At 38.3% G+C, this 15,828-nt stretch overlaps 1 non-coding gene across 1 annotated transcript; it reads right to left on the bottom strand.

The window, feature by feature from the left end:
* Positions 1-13,164: 13,164 nt before the first annotated feature.
* LOC123571030 (U7 small nuclear RNA) lies at positions 13,165-13,226 on the bottom strand. The gene has a single exon (XR_006695208.2). It is a non-coding gene; the product is annotated as a U7 small nuclear RNA (small nuclear RNA).
* Positions 13,227-15,828: the final 2,602 nt, after the last annotated feature.

The raw sequence follows: 15,828 nt of genomic DNA, 5'->3' as shown, positions 1-15,828 counted from the left end.
GATCTTTAATAAATTTTTTCTTTAAATTTCAAAAAAAAAAAAAAAAGAGTACTCTAGCTCAATGTCTTTCCCCCAACCTCCCCAGCAACCTTGCCCCCGACCAATAAGGAAATACTTAATAGCGGGATTTCATCCTTTGAATAGAGAATGCCTTGTTCTTGTGTAACACTGTACAGTTGACTAAGAACACTTTCAGCTACACTAATCTAATCTTCACCCACTCCCCTCTGAGCTTTGAATTAGAGAAGAGGAAATTGAGGCCCAGCTACCATTGTCATAATCCAGAGTAGAACTAGATCAGTAGCCCCATTCTGATTAATAGTTAATGTTAAATTAATAGTTTAATGTTGCCCAACAAACTACTGTGTACTTATATTAAAATATTTTTGCAGCCAGTCGCAGTGGCTCACGCCTGTAATCCCAGCAGTTTGGGAGGCCGAGGAGGGCAGATGATAAGGTCAAGAGATCGAGATCATCCTGGTCAACATGGTGAAACCCTGTCTCTACTAAAACTACAAAAATTAGCTGGGTGTGGTGGCATGTGCCTGTAGTCCCAGCTACTCGGGAGGCTGAGGCAGGGGAATCACTTGAAGCTGGGAGGCAGAGGTTGCAGTGAGCCGAGATCGCACCACTGTACTCCAGCCTGGCAACAGAGCAAGACACCATCTAAAAAAAAAACAAAAAAAACACATTTTTTGCACTCTCACCTAGATTTCTTTTCTATTTTCTCTGAGTCTGTATGGCACACTCTAATTCTCCTAGGGGTTTAATACTGAACCTTACATTTGAGGAATTCCCTCAGGCAATATGTTTATTCAATAACCAATTCAACATAATATAATATCAGTATTCCAAGTATGGCTATGACTTTTACATAGAGTAGATCCATAAAGAGAGATGGAGAATGATATTTTGCATTTGTTTAGCACTCTTTCAAAGTGCTTTCATATCTATTATTCAGAGATGGAGAATGGAATTTGAATTTAAGAGTAGAAAGGATGTTAGAGATTCTCTAATTCAGCATTTCTTAACCTTCTTTGGATCACTTGCCTATTTGAGAATCTGACAAAAGCTATGGACCTCATACCCAGAAAGATGAATAGATGAATGTATTTTTAAAAAAAACTGCATTGTTTCAAGGAGATTCTTGAACTAGTCCCACTTTAAGAATTGCTCTAATTTGAAAACTTTCACTTTACAAATGAGGAAGCTACTATTTACCACGATAGCATCCCCATGAAGTGTCAGAGCAAGAATTATGATCGGCCGGGCGCGGTGGCTCACGCCTGTAATCCCAGCACTTCGGGAGGCCGAGGCGAGCGGATCACGAGGTCAAGAGATCGAGACCATCCTGGCTAACACGGTGAAACCCCGTCTCTACTAAAAATACAAAAAATTAGCGGGGTGTGGTGGCGGGCGCCTGTAGTCCCAGCTACTGGGAGGCTGAGGCAGGAGAATAGCGTGAACCCGGGAGGCGGAGCTTGCAGTGAGCCGAGATCGCACCACTGCGCTCCAGCCTGGGCGACAGAGCGAGACTCCGTCTCAAAAAAAAAAAAAAAAAAAAAGAATTATGATCTACATTTTCCAGATCTGGAACTAAGGTTCAGAGAGGTTTCAAGATGCCCAAAGTCTTATAGCTAGTTAGGAGCAGTAGCAAAACCCAGGACTCTGGATAGTCTAGTTCTTATTCTTCCAGATCACATCACCCTCCCACGCACCATGCTAGAATTCTTTCACTATAAGAATAACTCCTATAGGCGACAGTTTGTTTTGCCTTCTGTAGCACATATAATTCTTAATCTCCAGTAAAAAAGTTCCAAATACAAAAATGGTTCTAGGCCGGGCGCGGTGGCTCAAGCCTGTAATCCCAGCACTTTGGGAGGCCGAGACGGGCGGATCACGAGGTCAGAAGATCGAGACCATCCTGGTTAACACGGTGAAACCCCGTCTCTACTAAAAAATAAAAAAATAAAAAAAACTAGCCGGCCGAGGTGGCGGACGCCTGTAGTCCCAGCTACTCGGGAGGCGGAGGCAGGAGAATGGCGTGAACCCGGGAGGCGGAGCTTGCAGTGAGCTGAGATCCGGCCACTGCACTCCAGCCTGGGTGACAGCGCGAGACTCCGTCTCAAAAAAAAAAAAAAAAATGGTTCTATTCACAATAGTAATTCATTTCTTACAGAGTTCCAGTAGGTTTCAGTTATTGCTGACACATTAAATACTGAAATCCAGAAATTATCATTGTAAACAACTCCATAACTTCTAAATTGATAGTTAAGTATCAAGCTGGCCAATCTCTCTATCCTTCTCTCTCTCTCTCTCTCTCTCTCTCTCTCTCTCTCTCTTTTTTTCTTTGGTAGGGACAGATTCTCACTATGTTCCCCAAGTTGGTCTCAAACTCCCGGGATCAAGCAATTCTACTGCCTCAGCCTCCCAAAGTGCTAGGATTACAGGCTTGCACCGCTGTGCCTGGCCAATTTCTCCTTTTAGCAGCAAAGGAGCATACCTGAATCCAAGCAAAGAAGGCAAAAATACTAATGTTTCTCTTGAAAGGGTGTGGAAAAGTAGTTTTAGCACATTAGGCTTATACCTAACACATAGAGGTGCTTAGTAAATATTTGCTAAATGAATACACAAATTTCCCAATTAATATCAGTGAGTTTTTCATGTATTTCCACTTTCAAAAGTTAAACTAAGTGGCCTGGACAAATAGTAAGACCCTGTCTGCATTTTTTAAAAATTAGCCAGGCATGGTGGCACCTGCTTGCAGTCTTAGTTACTTAGGAGGCTGAGATGGGAGGATCACCCAAGCCCAGGAGTTCCAGGCTGCAATGAGCTGTGATCACACCACTGCACTCCTACCTGGGCAGCAGAGTGAGACCCTGTGTCAAAAAAACAAAAAAACAAACAAACAAAAAAAACAAAAACAAAAAAACTACACACAAAAGCAAACAAACAAGAAGTTAAACTAAGAATACTGTACTTTTCACTTAAGGTCTAAGTCAGACCAGCAACAGCGTCATATTCAATACTAAAATATATATAATGACAAATAAGTTTTTTAATATGTTCACTCACATTTTATCAAAACAGTCTAGGTCATTAAGATAGTAGTTTTGATGAATTTTATTATAATTTATACATTCTTCCTATAGCAATAAATACATGTAAAATATTTATGGGAAGAAAATATCTTAGATATATATAAAATATTTAGATATGCCAAGATTACTATAACGTTTATGATGAATGTTAGATTTTTCCAAGAAAATGACTATTATTAACATTTAATTTAGCTTCACTTAATAACAGGCTATCTTGCTATACTGAAGATTTCCATACCTCACAAAGTCTTTATTTATAAGCCAAAAGCTTCCAGAATATATTCTAAGGTGCTGAGCATTTTGGTATTTAGAAAGAATCAAAGACGCTGTGTTTTAGCTTTGATTATTCAGGCTGGCTTTAGTAGATTTCAAGTGTGAATTTTAAAGTTTCATTATCACAGTTTTTCTGTGATAATCTAGATAGATTAAGAATATTCTACAAAACAAATGCTTAATAAGGCAATAAACCTGTTGAAGGAATAAATTAGCAGGCAGGTTATGCTTTTAGGATATCTACACTACAGAAAAGATATTGTACCCACTCTACCTAGTGATTAGGTTTATATTGCGATGTGACTCATAAGACTCACTGTACTGAATAAAATTTAGGCAATTAATGATCTTATTTCTTAGGAAGAACTGCTTGCTATTGGATATTAACACAGATCTTGCTCAATTAAAAGTGCTCACCGTCAGCAAAAATAATTCTGCACTGTAATGAAATAATGAAATAATTATATGCAAGGGAGGACTTGTGATCTTTTTAATTATTCTATTCTTCATTTTTAAAAGGGCTATTTGAAAACGTACTCTTATAATTGATTGCTATAAATCAGTCAAACTCATTCTAAGGATCATAAATATTCTAACTTTTAAAAGACAAAGAAATGCTAAATATTCAATGGGATACTTCAATATTCAGAAAATTTAATCTGGGGGGAAAGGATAGACTGCTCTTTGGAAAATAAAAAAGTAAATTTGTTGTCCCGTGAAAAATGAAATATCTTGAATGTCAGTAACAGAGATGGAATTAACAAGAGATCTTTTTATTGTTTTTTAAGGTCATTAGGCTGTGAATTCTATAATTATGGAAATTGTCAGTCCAGTTCTGTAAGAATGTTTGCTCCCATCCATAAGGTAGTGGAATGTTCAATCAGTCTCTCTCGTGGGAAAGTTAGGTCATAACTGTAAGTGTACCAGCAAAATTGAATTAAGCAAAGAGATTTCATTAGTATTTATAGCCAGAAGGCATCTGTAAAAGTACAGGGCAAAGAAGTTATGTGGAAGTCAAAGGAGAAAAAAAAATGGGTTTCTAGTGACAAAGGCGAATCTGAAAGAGATATAAGTGTATAATGAATAAGAGCTATTGAACGCTACTGCAAAGAGGGAGTTGCAAAGATGTCAAATATTGATTTTCTTGTGTATGCCTTTGGACTACATATGTAATTGTTTAGATTTGCTGTCTTCATGGTACAACAATATTTGTTGTCGAAGGTTAAAAAGCATGATGTGAAATAAACTAAAACCTGAGAAACATGTTGGAGAATCATAATTCTCCACTCAGAATCTCATTAAGAGGTTTCTCTGTATTTTCTTGCAAAAGAATATTTTTAATGAAGAAAAATGGCATATTTTTTTCAAATAAAACACAAGATCCAAATACTAGTTAATTATGTTACTGAAAATTATTTGATTAACTTTCAGCATCATTTTAAATTAAACTAGTTTCTCTACTTTCTTACTTTATTGAATATTCTTAAACCATATATCTAATTTTGAAAGTACAGTCAAACTATACTTTATTTTTCCGGTATGATTATAAGGAATTCTATTAACACTAAACTGATAATAAAAATCTGATGTTACCCCTTTACAAGAAATACTTCCTGTGATATTTTCCTCTTCACTACTAAAAATCCAGAAGGAAAACTGTGCTTTAAGGTCTATGTAAGCATATATATTCAATACCAAACTGCAAACTCAAGTAATCAAATTAATAATCAATCTAGGACAACAAAATACTTTTTTCTAATGTTTTTAGGGGTTAGTTTCCCTTTAAATATTCAAGTCTTAACAGAATGTTAACTATCATAACGTTCTTTTTAAATAACAGACTCATTTGTTTCATTTATCTGATTTTTTACTATTTATTAGAAACTTGAATCATACCTATTAATATTACTGTATTCTCTTTCCTACCTCAGAACATTGAAAAATAACAGCCAAACTGTTAAATTCTCCAGGTGGAATTTACTACACTTAAAGCCATAATGACCACAAACTAAAAAAAGAATGTTTAAAAAAAAGTATGAGCTGTTTTAAGTATCAGCAGGGGACAGGGGTACAAATAAGAAACAGTGTAATATATGGCAGAAGCAAATCGTTCTACCAGTACAGAAAACACTAGACAGGAAAACTGCAGAGAAGACAATGTCTCCAGCACAAATAAGTTTCAGATTTTATTTTCAATGTCTCACTTTTAATGTTATTAAATATTTAATAGCAATGTAAAACAGAGTGACAACATTTTGAGTGTATGTGCAAATCAAGGTATTTCTTTCCCCGGGGTTTTGGAAGCATGTGGGACACGAAGAAGATAGTCTAGTAGTAACGGCAGCTTCTCTCCGAGGTAAATACTCGTCAGGAACAAAACATAATTCAACTGCACTCTTCTTTTCTGAAAAGGTTGCCTGTGGAATATCAATCATAAAGTCCTTTCTATTTCTTAAGAGCTATTAGTGCCTGGCCCCTTGGCTTCATTAAGACGCTTTTTCTCAATATGTTATTTTATTTTAGACTGCATCCCACTTCTCAGCTACACAGTGCACACTGCAATTTCTAGGCTCCTGAGGGAGACGTCCACTATGCCCCTCAGTGACTGACATACAAGGACAAGGTAGCAATGGAGAGAAAGGTGGATTTGTTGGCACTAAGTCGTAAACATTTTTTAAACCCTAGAGGTTAAAAGAGAGTTTGGCCAAGCCTCTGAGACAGAGTGCTGTATCATTTAACTGACACTAACATCACCATGCTCCCCACTAGGCAGGGATCAGTCTCCCGGCCTGTTAATTGCACCCGATGTTCTGGTGGAGCTAAAGAAGCTAGAAGTTTTGAGAGTCCCTGTGTTGCCTAAGCAAGCATTAAGAGACTATGGTAATAATAGGTGTGCTTACACCAAATAAAAGGTTTCATTAATCAAGCCATATTGAGATAAACCTGTCACTGGACAGAGGCGACCAGAAATCAAATGCTGTGAAAGTTCTGACAGATTGTTAAATAGAAACCCTTTAAAATAGAATTTAATTTACTGTGATATTATAGATATTTATGCATCAATAGACAAGTGCAGATTGAGTTCAGAGGTCGGCTCTGGTATTTGAAAAATAAAAGCACAGGATGAAACAAAAGGTGACAGTTACCTTTGTCTGAAATTAGGGTTCATTAGACTAAATGGGAAGGTTTTAACTGATTCATGTAGGGAACTGAAGCACAGCATGTGATGTGGTGTGCAATATTGGATAACAGGCAAATCCAATTAAGGGATCTTTATCCTGTTAAAGACTTGTCTACAAACTTAAAAAAAATCCAAAGGCCAGCCACAGAAGAGCCCAGTCAGTCATCGTCAGTGGTAGTTATCTCTCAGACCCTAATAGGTGAACATGTTTCCTTTGTGGCATTGTAGCCAGGAGTGTTAGATTTTGAAGGCAGACAGACCTGGGTTCAAAGTCCAGCTTTGCTACTTATTAGGTGTATGACTTTTGACAAATTACCTTCTTTTAGCTTCAATATCCTAATCAGTAAAACAAAAGTATTGCCAGTACTACCTCACAGGGCTGCTGTGAGGACTGAGATCAAGTTTGCAAAGTACTTAGCGTGGTGGCTGGCGGTGCTCAACAAACAATAGTTACTAGTTCTTCCTTTTTCTTCTCCTTTCCTTCTCTCCCTCTTTTCTTTTTCCAGTTCCCTCTTTTTGCCTTTTGTCTCCTCTTCCTTGTTTCTTTTTTCCCTCTGCCTGTCACACAGGAGCAACCACTGGCACAGCAGCACCTCCAGGCATTTTGCAGCCTCTTTGAATCGAAGGGCCCGCTGACCTTTGATTTGTGGGCAGAGTTCAAAATGAAGTTATAAAAGGCCTCTTCATTCAGATTGCCTCATTCATGGAAGACTGTTGGAAGTTCCTTGGCTGTATAATGTCTGAAACTTGCTTGTTCAAACTGATAGAATTAAGTTCTAGACTCTACCAAATTGATCCATGGGTATAATCTTTCCTTGAAGCCAAACCAGCACATTGCCACAAATTTCTTATTGACTAGTAGCTAGAAATACGTGATGAAGCATTAGGAAGAATTGTTTAATACATTTTTTTAAGAATTCCACACCCCAAATGTTTTTTTCTTACAGTTGGCCTTATGTATTTCAGCCTCCTGACTTGTTTGCAACACTTCTATACTTCCTGAGTTTTGTTTTGTATTGTAATGTTTCTGTTTCTTAGTCTTTCTGTCCCATTCTACTTATCCTGGCTGACAGAGAAAGTCATTTAAAAAAAAAAAAAGTTTGAGCCAGGCACAGTGGCTCACACCTTTCTCATCCCAGCACTTTGGGAGGCCAAGGTGGGAGAATTGCTTGAGCCCAGTACTTCAAGACCAACCTGGGCAACATAAGGAGACCCCATCTCTATAAATAAAAAAGAAAAAATAGTTTGAATAATGTCTTAGTGAATAGTGAGGTCACAGAATGGAGTCTCTGTAAAGAAACATAGACTGTACCTTACAAATACGTGAAAGGGAATAGGCAGGCAACATACAATCCTGTTACTACCACTCCCAGGTCTCTAGAAAACAGCCAAGACAGAGTCAAGATGCCACACACAGCTGTGTGTCTTTGAGAAAGTAATTTGTCCTCCCCGAGCTCTCTCTCTAGTTTGGATGTACCTCCTCTATACTCTACCTGAACCCTATAAATACCTGTATCACCATTGAAATTATCGGCCCTACCACTAACCTACAAACATTTTAGCACAGATGTTATTATCTTATTTATTTTTGTATCCCCTGGCCAGTGGTGGTGCTCTTTACAAGTGTCTATTGAACAGATTAAAATGTTCATATCTAGGCCTATGTTAAATGATCCCTTGAATCCCCTCCACATTTATTAACTGAAAGTGGCATAACTGACCTGTGTGTAAAGATAAAATGACTAAGAACACTTGAAATGATTTAATACTAAAATAGTAGCTCTCAGAAAACTTACCCTTAAACAAAAGTTTGCACAAACCATAACTCTCTTTTAAATTTGCTGGTGTCATTTTGGATTTCATCTTTACTTCTATCTGTTTGAATAGAGCCATACTTTAAAGAGAATTGGAAAAAGAATAGAAGTATATTTCAATTCTCAGCAACTACCAGCTCCTCCAAAAAGTAAATCACTTAACTTTCCTGTTCTTCAGTTTTCTTTTTAATCAAATGAAAATACTGAATACAGACCAAATAAATATAGTGTGATTGCTTATAAGGGTCAAATCTCACAATTAAAATCTCCATTTACTATGATTATTTCTTTTAAATTAAGAATGCTAGAGACTGGGCACAGTGGCTCATGTCTGTAATCCCAGCACTTTGGGAGGCCGAGGCGGGTGGATCATGAGGTCAGGAGTTCGAGACCAGCCTGGTCAACATGGTGAAACCCCATTTCTACCAAAAATACCAAAATTAGCCAGGTGTGGTGGTGGGCACCTGTAATCGCAGCTACTTGGGAGGCTGAGGCAGGAGAATCACTTGAACCCAGGAGGAAGAGGCTGCAGTGAGCTGAGATCACACCATTGCACTCCAGCCTGGGTGACAGAGCAAGACTCCATCTCAAAAAAAAAAAAAAAAAAAAAAAAGCTAGAGAGCCAAGCACAGTGGTGTGCATCTGTAATCTCAGCTATTGGGAGGCTAAGGTGGGAAGATAGCTTGAGCCCAGGAGTTCAAGACCAGCGTGGGCAACATAGCAAAACCCCATCTCATAAAATCAATTAATTAATTAAGGATATCTAGCTTTTATCTTCTCAACTATATTAGTTATCTATTGCTACATAACAAATTATCCCCAAAATGTAACAGCTTAAAACAACAAGCATTTATTATCTTACACAGTTTCTGGGGTCAAGCATCTGAGAGTGGCTAAGGTGATGGTTCTGGCTCAGGGTCTCTCATGAGGTTACATTCAAGCAACCTCAGGTGCTGCAGTCACTTGAAGGTTTGACCAGGGTCGGCAGATCTATTTCCAAGATGGTTCACTCACATGGCTATTGACAGAAGGCTACAAATTCTCATTGGCCATTGGTAGAAGGCCTCAGTTCCTTGCTATGTGGAAAGCTGTCTCAGTACCCACATAACCTGGCAGCCTGCTCTCCCCAGAGTAAAAGATCTGAGAAAGTACAAGGCTGACGCCACAATGTGTTCCACGAGCTAGCCTCAGAAGTGACATACCACTATTTTGCCATATTCTATTAGTCACACAGAAAAACCCCACTATAATGTGGGAAAAGACTCTACAAGCCATAATTACTAGCAGGCAAGGAATCATTGGGGAACATTTTGAGGACTGGCTGCCACACCAATGAAAATAAATATCCACACTAATGGAGCAGAGAAGTAGTAATGTTTTTGGCCTTTCATAGGGTGGAAGGCCAGAGATCAAATGATTTCCCAGGAAGAGAGATTAAACTCTGTACTAAACCACCTCAAATAATACGTTAATTAGCCGGGCGCGGTGGCTTACGCCTGCAATCCCAGCACTTTGGGAGGCCGAGGTGGGCGGATCACAAGGTCAGGAGATCGAGACCATCCTGGTTAACACAGTGAAACCCCATCTCTACTAAAAATAGAAAAAATTAGCCAGGCGTGGTGGCGGGTGCCTATAGTCCCAGCTACTCGGGAGGCTGAGGCAGGAGAATGGCATGAACCCGGGAGGCAGAGCTTGCAGTGAGCCGAGATTGCGCCACTGCATTCCAGCCTGGGCGACAGAGCAAGACTCCATCTCAAAAAAAAAAAAAAAAGGTAATTAGATAAGTAGATAAACTTAAGGTTCTGACTCCTTATTCAAGTTTTGTTTTTGTTTTTGTTTTTCAAGTTTAAACTTCTCTGTCCTGTGGTTTTTATATCCAGAACTCTTCAGTGTATTACTTATCCCCTGAATTCACCAAAAACAAATTCACCTTCCCAAACTTTACCTATAACTGCAGCACTTGGGGTTAGGGGAAAAACATTTTCCCCCTGAGCAATAACTAACATCAATAACCAAGACATAAAATAAACTATGGATATACTAACAATGCAGACCATATATTCAGTAGGTAGCAGTTAATTTTATCATACCAGTTCTTTTCAACATCTTAGCTGGTTGCACAAGGATCATATGAAACTAGATTCTTTAATTTCAAGGTGAAGAGTATAAAAGTCTGAATCTCTGAGGTTCTAACACATCAAGCTCCATCAAAAGATAATTACTCCTATACCCTACCTTCTGTATCCTGCTTGGTGAAAAAGGAAACCGGCAACTGAGACCTGGGTTCTAGCCCCAGCTCTGTCATTAATTTGCTATGTGATATCTGGCAAGTAACTTGACATCTCTGATCCTCAACTTTAAAGACCCAAGGTTAGATCAAAATAACTCTTCCAGGGCTAACATAAATTTGACAATTCTGATTAATCTGTGCTTTCAGGTGAACCCAGATTTCTTACCCTTATCTACTTATAGTTGTGACTCTACACCGATTTTCTTTCTTTTTTTTTTTTTTTTTTAACCACACTGCATCAGAAAACAATAGGACATTGGCCATTTCTGAATTTATATTAGGCTTTCCTCCCTAACCTTTCCCCATCTCACCACATAGTGCTGGAAAAATACTCTGCACTATTCATTGTGGGAAGCTCAACAGAAAAGAAAATACTCAGCCAGTAATGTGATCAATAAAACCAAATTGGAAAGAAATTTAGGTACATGAATATAAAACCAATGTTTAAAAAATGGTTTCAACCAAAAAATGATTGCTCATAGACATAGACAGGAAGATGTCTTTTCCCAAAGGATTCACTCTTCACAGAGTTCGGCAGCATGATGAAAGGCAGAGGAGTGTGACTCCATGGCAGTAGAAGAAATGATACTCTCATCAGCTGGCAACCAGTTTCCCTCAGAGGAGGTACAGACACAGCTAAGTCAAGCCAAAAGTTATGAATGTCCCCGAATTCCCATGGGAAAACAGTGAAGTGCCAAGAAAGAAGTTTCATCTATTGGGCCTAGATGAGCTTGAAGAAGACAGGGTAGTCCCTTAACAATTTTCTTACAAAGAGAGAAAGCAAGAGAAATATGGGAATGAGGGAAAGAAACAAAGGTAAAGAAGAGAAAGGTTAGAGAAAGAAAGTGGCAGAGAAGCGTTAAGAATGAAAGAGAAGGGGAAAAATTATCCAGCACTAGAGACTCATCAAGAGAGCCCTGATTGTCTTCGCCAATAAGGTATCCTGACCACCTACCAGAGTGCCTGTACAGAACAGGAGTTCAGCATATGTTGAATGAATGAAAGAATGCAGATAAAGAAACAAAAATCAGTTTGGAAAAGGAAAACCAGGATATTCATTTTCTTGCAGTGATGCACTAACTCTAGCTAAAAATTTCATGACCTAAAAAATGTACATGAGGAAGGCTAGAAAAGGTAGCTAGATCAGTACAAATCTATAACCCTTTGAAAAAAAAAAAGAATAAAAATACATGTGCTGCTGTTAAATATTTTGTCACTTTCTTATTTCCTTTTGTATGTTAATAATCTGTCTCAATTAAGTACCTCATAAATATTTTAGGATCTCATGTTAAGAAAGAAATAACATCTTTATTTTTATGCCAGTTCAAAAGAATTTGATGGTTCTAAAAAAAAAAAAAACACTCACTTTATTTGGCATAGAAACCACATAGTCATCTATGTCATTTCTTAGAGCTCTGTCAATATTTCAGTATTAAAATAAAGTTGTCAAGAAAAAGTAACTGAGTAAAGAAACATTTCAATGTTTTCTAGGACTTTTATCTTTCCAAGAATAAGTTGTCTGCATATGTGTTTCTTTTGGTTAAATACTGACACAAGCTCAAACTATTACAGTTTGAAATTGCAGCTCATTCGCCTTTTACAGATTTTACAGATTGTTTTAGATCTTGCTCTAACACAACTATCCCTGTAGGACCAGTCACATTGCCATAGTAATTGTTCCGTGACCACAGTTGTTGCAACTTTGACACAGGAATGACCAGAGTTCTAGGTCAGCTTTCATTTCACCCAGATATGAAGACACATTAACAAAAGTAGGACTACACACACATAGACAGAATCACAAATACAATATCTGTTATAGAGAGGAAATAGAATAGTATCCAATTTGACATCACATAAAGACTCAGATGGAAAATACTATCTATTATTTTTTTCCTTCATCAATCTTCTCTTTTAAGAACATGAAGAGATTACTTCCACACAGCATTTTAATCAGATATGCTTTGTTTAAATTAATTATATTATTCAGTGGAAATAAACCACATAGCCTGTTAATAATATATGGAATGTTTTTTTCTAAATTCATATCTGGAAGTAAATAAATATTTTAGAAACCAGACTGAGATCTTTCTTTCTTTCTTTCTTTCTTTCTTTCTTTCTTTCTTTCTTTCTTTCTTTCTTTCTTTCTTTCTTTCTTTCTTTCTTTCTTTCTTTCCTTTGAGAGGTAGTCTCACTCTGTCCCCCAGGCTGGAGTGCCATGGCACAATCTCGGCTCATTGCAACCTCTGACTCACGGGTTCAAGCCATTCTCCTGCCTCAACCTCCCGAGTAGCCGGGATTACAGGCACGCGCCACCACACCCAGCTAATTTTTTCTGTATTTTTAGTAGAGACTGGGTTTCACCATGTTGGCTAGAATGGTCTCGATCTCCTGACCTCATGATCCGCCTGCCTCGGCCTCCCAAAGTGCTGGGATTACAGGCATAAACCACCGCGCCCGGCTGATATTTTTTTCTTAACAAAATTAATTTGTGTTGAGGGGAGAGGGGGCTTTCTGGCAAAACCCAGAAAGCCTGCTAGACAAATTCTAAAAGAGCTGTAGTACTAATAAAATAAGTTTCAAATTATTTTCATGTCACTTTAAAATTTGATTTTTTTGTGGGCTGGGGGGGCGGGGGGCCGATCACGGTGGCTCACACCTGTAATCCCAGCACATTGGGAGGCTGAGGCAGGTGGATCACGAGTTCAAGACCAGCCTGGTCAACATAGCGAAACCCCATCTCTATTAAAAATACAAAAAATTAGCCAAGCATGGTGGCACACAGCTGTAATCCTAGCTACTCAGTAGGCTAAGGCAGGAGAATTGCTTGAACCCAGGAGGCGGAGGTTGCAGTGAACTGAGATCACAGGTGCCACTGCACTCCAGCCTGGGTGACAGAGCAAGACTCTGTCTCAGAAAAAACAAACAAACAAAAAACATCAATGTCTGATATAAAAAATGTACTGGATGAGATTAATGGAAGGTTAGACATTGCAAAAACAAAACAAAAAACAAAATGGTGACCTTGAAAACATATCACTAGAAACTATCCAAATATAAACACAAAGAGAAAAATATGCAAAAATAAAAAATAAATAAAACAAGAATTAATGAAAGACAGGAAAGAGAGAAGCAAGGGAGAGAGGGAGGGAGGAAAGGAAGGAATATCAGTATCCTGCAAAACAACTTCAAATGGTCTAGTATACCTATAACTGGAATTACCAAAAACAACATGTGAGACAAAAAAAAATTTGAAGAAATATGACTGAAAGTTTTCCAAACTTGTTGAAAACTATAAACCCACAGATCCAAGAATTTCAATATACCCTAAGCACATAAAAGCAAACGATAACGGCCAGGCGCAGTGCCTCACACCTGTAATCCCAGCACTTTGGGAGGCCAAGGCAGGCAGATCATGAGGTCAGGAGTTCAAGACCAGCCCGACAACATGATGAAACCCCGTCTCTACTAAAAAAAAAAAAAAAAAAAAAAAAAAATTAGCCAGGCATGGTGGTCGGCGCCAGTAATCCCAGCTACTCAGGAGGCTGAGGCAGGAGAATTACTCGAACCCAGGAGGTGAAGATTGCAGTGAGCCGAGATCGCGCCATTGCACTCTAACCTGGGTGACAGAGTGAGACTCCGTCTCGGAAAAAAAAAAAAAAGCAAACGATACCAAGGCACATTATAATCAAATTGCTCAAAACCAGGGATAAAGAGAAAATCTTAAAGGCAGCCAGACAAAAAAGACACATTACTTACAGAGGACAAAAATAAAAATTACAGCAGGTTTCTCATCAGGACAAGCACAAGTGAGAAATCTGAAAAATGTACAAAGTACTGAAAATAATAAAAACCTGTCAAACTACAATTCTACACCCAGTGAAAATATCTTTCGAAAACAAAGGTGAATATTCATCATAGCCAAAAGGTAGAAACAATGTAAACTTCCACCAGTAAATGAATAAACAAAATATGGTATATCCATGCAATATAATATTATTTGCCTGTAGAAAGGAATGAAACACTGATAGGACAATATGGATAAATTTTGAAAATACTATGCTAAGTGAAAGACACCAGTTATTAAAAAAAAAAAAAAAAAAACTATGTACTTTATGATTCCAGTCATATAAAAGCGTAGAATAAGGAAATCTATATGGATAAAAAGTAGTTGGCTGACTGTAATGGCTCACGCCTGTAATCCCAGCAATTTGGGAAGCCAAGGCAGGAGGATCATGAGGTCAAGAGATTGAGACCATCCTGGCCAAGAGGGCAAAACCCTGTCTCTACTAAAAATATAAAAATTAGCTGGTTGTGGTGGCGCGTGCCTGTAGTCCCAGCTACTTGGGAAGCTGAAGTAGGAGAATCACTTGAACTCGGGAGGCAGAGGTTTCAGTGAGCCAAGATTGCACCACTGCATTCCAGCCTGGTGACAGAGTGAGACTCCATCTCAAAAAAAATTTAAAAAAACAGGTAGTTCAGTAGTTGCTTACAGGTTGAACTGGAGGAAGACAGTGGGAAAAGGAACTAATAGCTAAAAAATACAGTTTCTTCTTGAAGCAATAAAAGTGTTCTCAAATTGACTATGGTAATGGTTGCACATATCTGTGAACATACTAAAAAACAAAGAATTATAAAATTTATTTTACTATTATTATTATTATTATTATTATTAGAGACAGGATCTCACTCTGTCACCCAGACTGGAGTGCAGTGGCATAATCTTGGCTCACTGCAACCTCCACCTTCTGGGTTCAAGAGATTCTCTTGCCTTAGCCTCCTGAGTATCTGGCACTACAGGCATGCACCACCATGCCCAGCTAAATTTTATATTATTTCAGTAGAGATGGGTTTTCACCATGTTGGACAGGCTGGTCTCAAATTCCTCAGCTCAAGTGATCTGACCTCCTTGGCTTCCCAAAGTGCTGAGATAACAGGTGTGAGTCACCATGCCCAGCCTAAAGACCAACAAGTTATACAATTTAAATGGGCAAATTGTATTGTATATGTATTATATCTCAATAAAGCTATATTTTTAAAATGAAGTAGCCAGGCACAGTGGCTCACACCCATAATCTCAGTACTTTGGAAGGCCAAGGTGTGAGGACCACTTGAATCCAGGAGTTTCAGACCAGCCTGTGCAACATAGTAAGAGCCCCATCTCTAAAA

Source organism: Macaca fascicularis, chromosome 1 (genome assembly GCF_037993035.2).
Source record: "Macaca fascicularis isolate 582-1 chromosome 1, T2T-MFA8v1.1".
Taxonomy (NCBI): domain Eukaryota; kingdom Metazoa; phylum Chordata; class Mammalia; order Primates; family Cercopithecidae; genus Macaca; species Macaca fascicularis.
The sequence above is the reverse complement of the archived record's forward strand: the minus strand, read 5'-3'. Positions and strand labels throughout refer to the sequence as shown.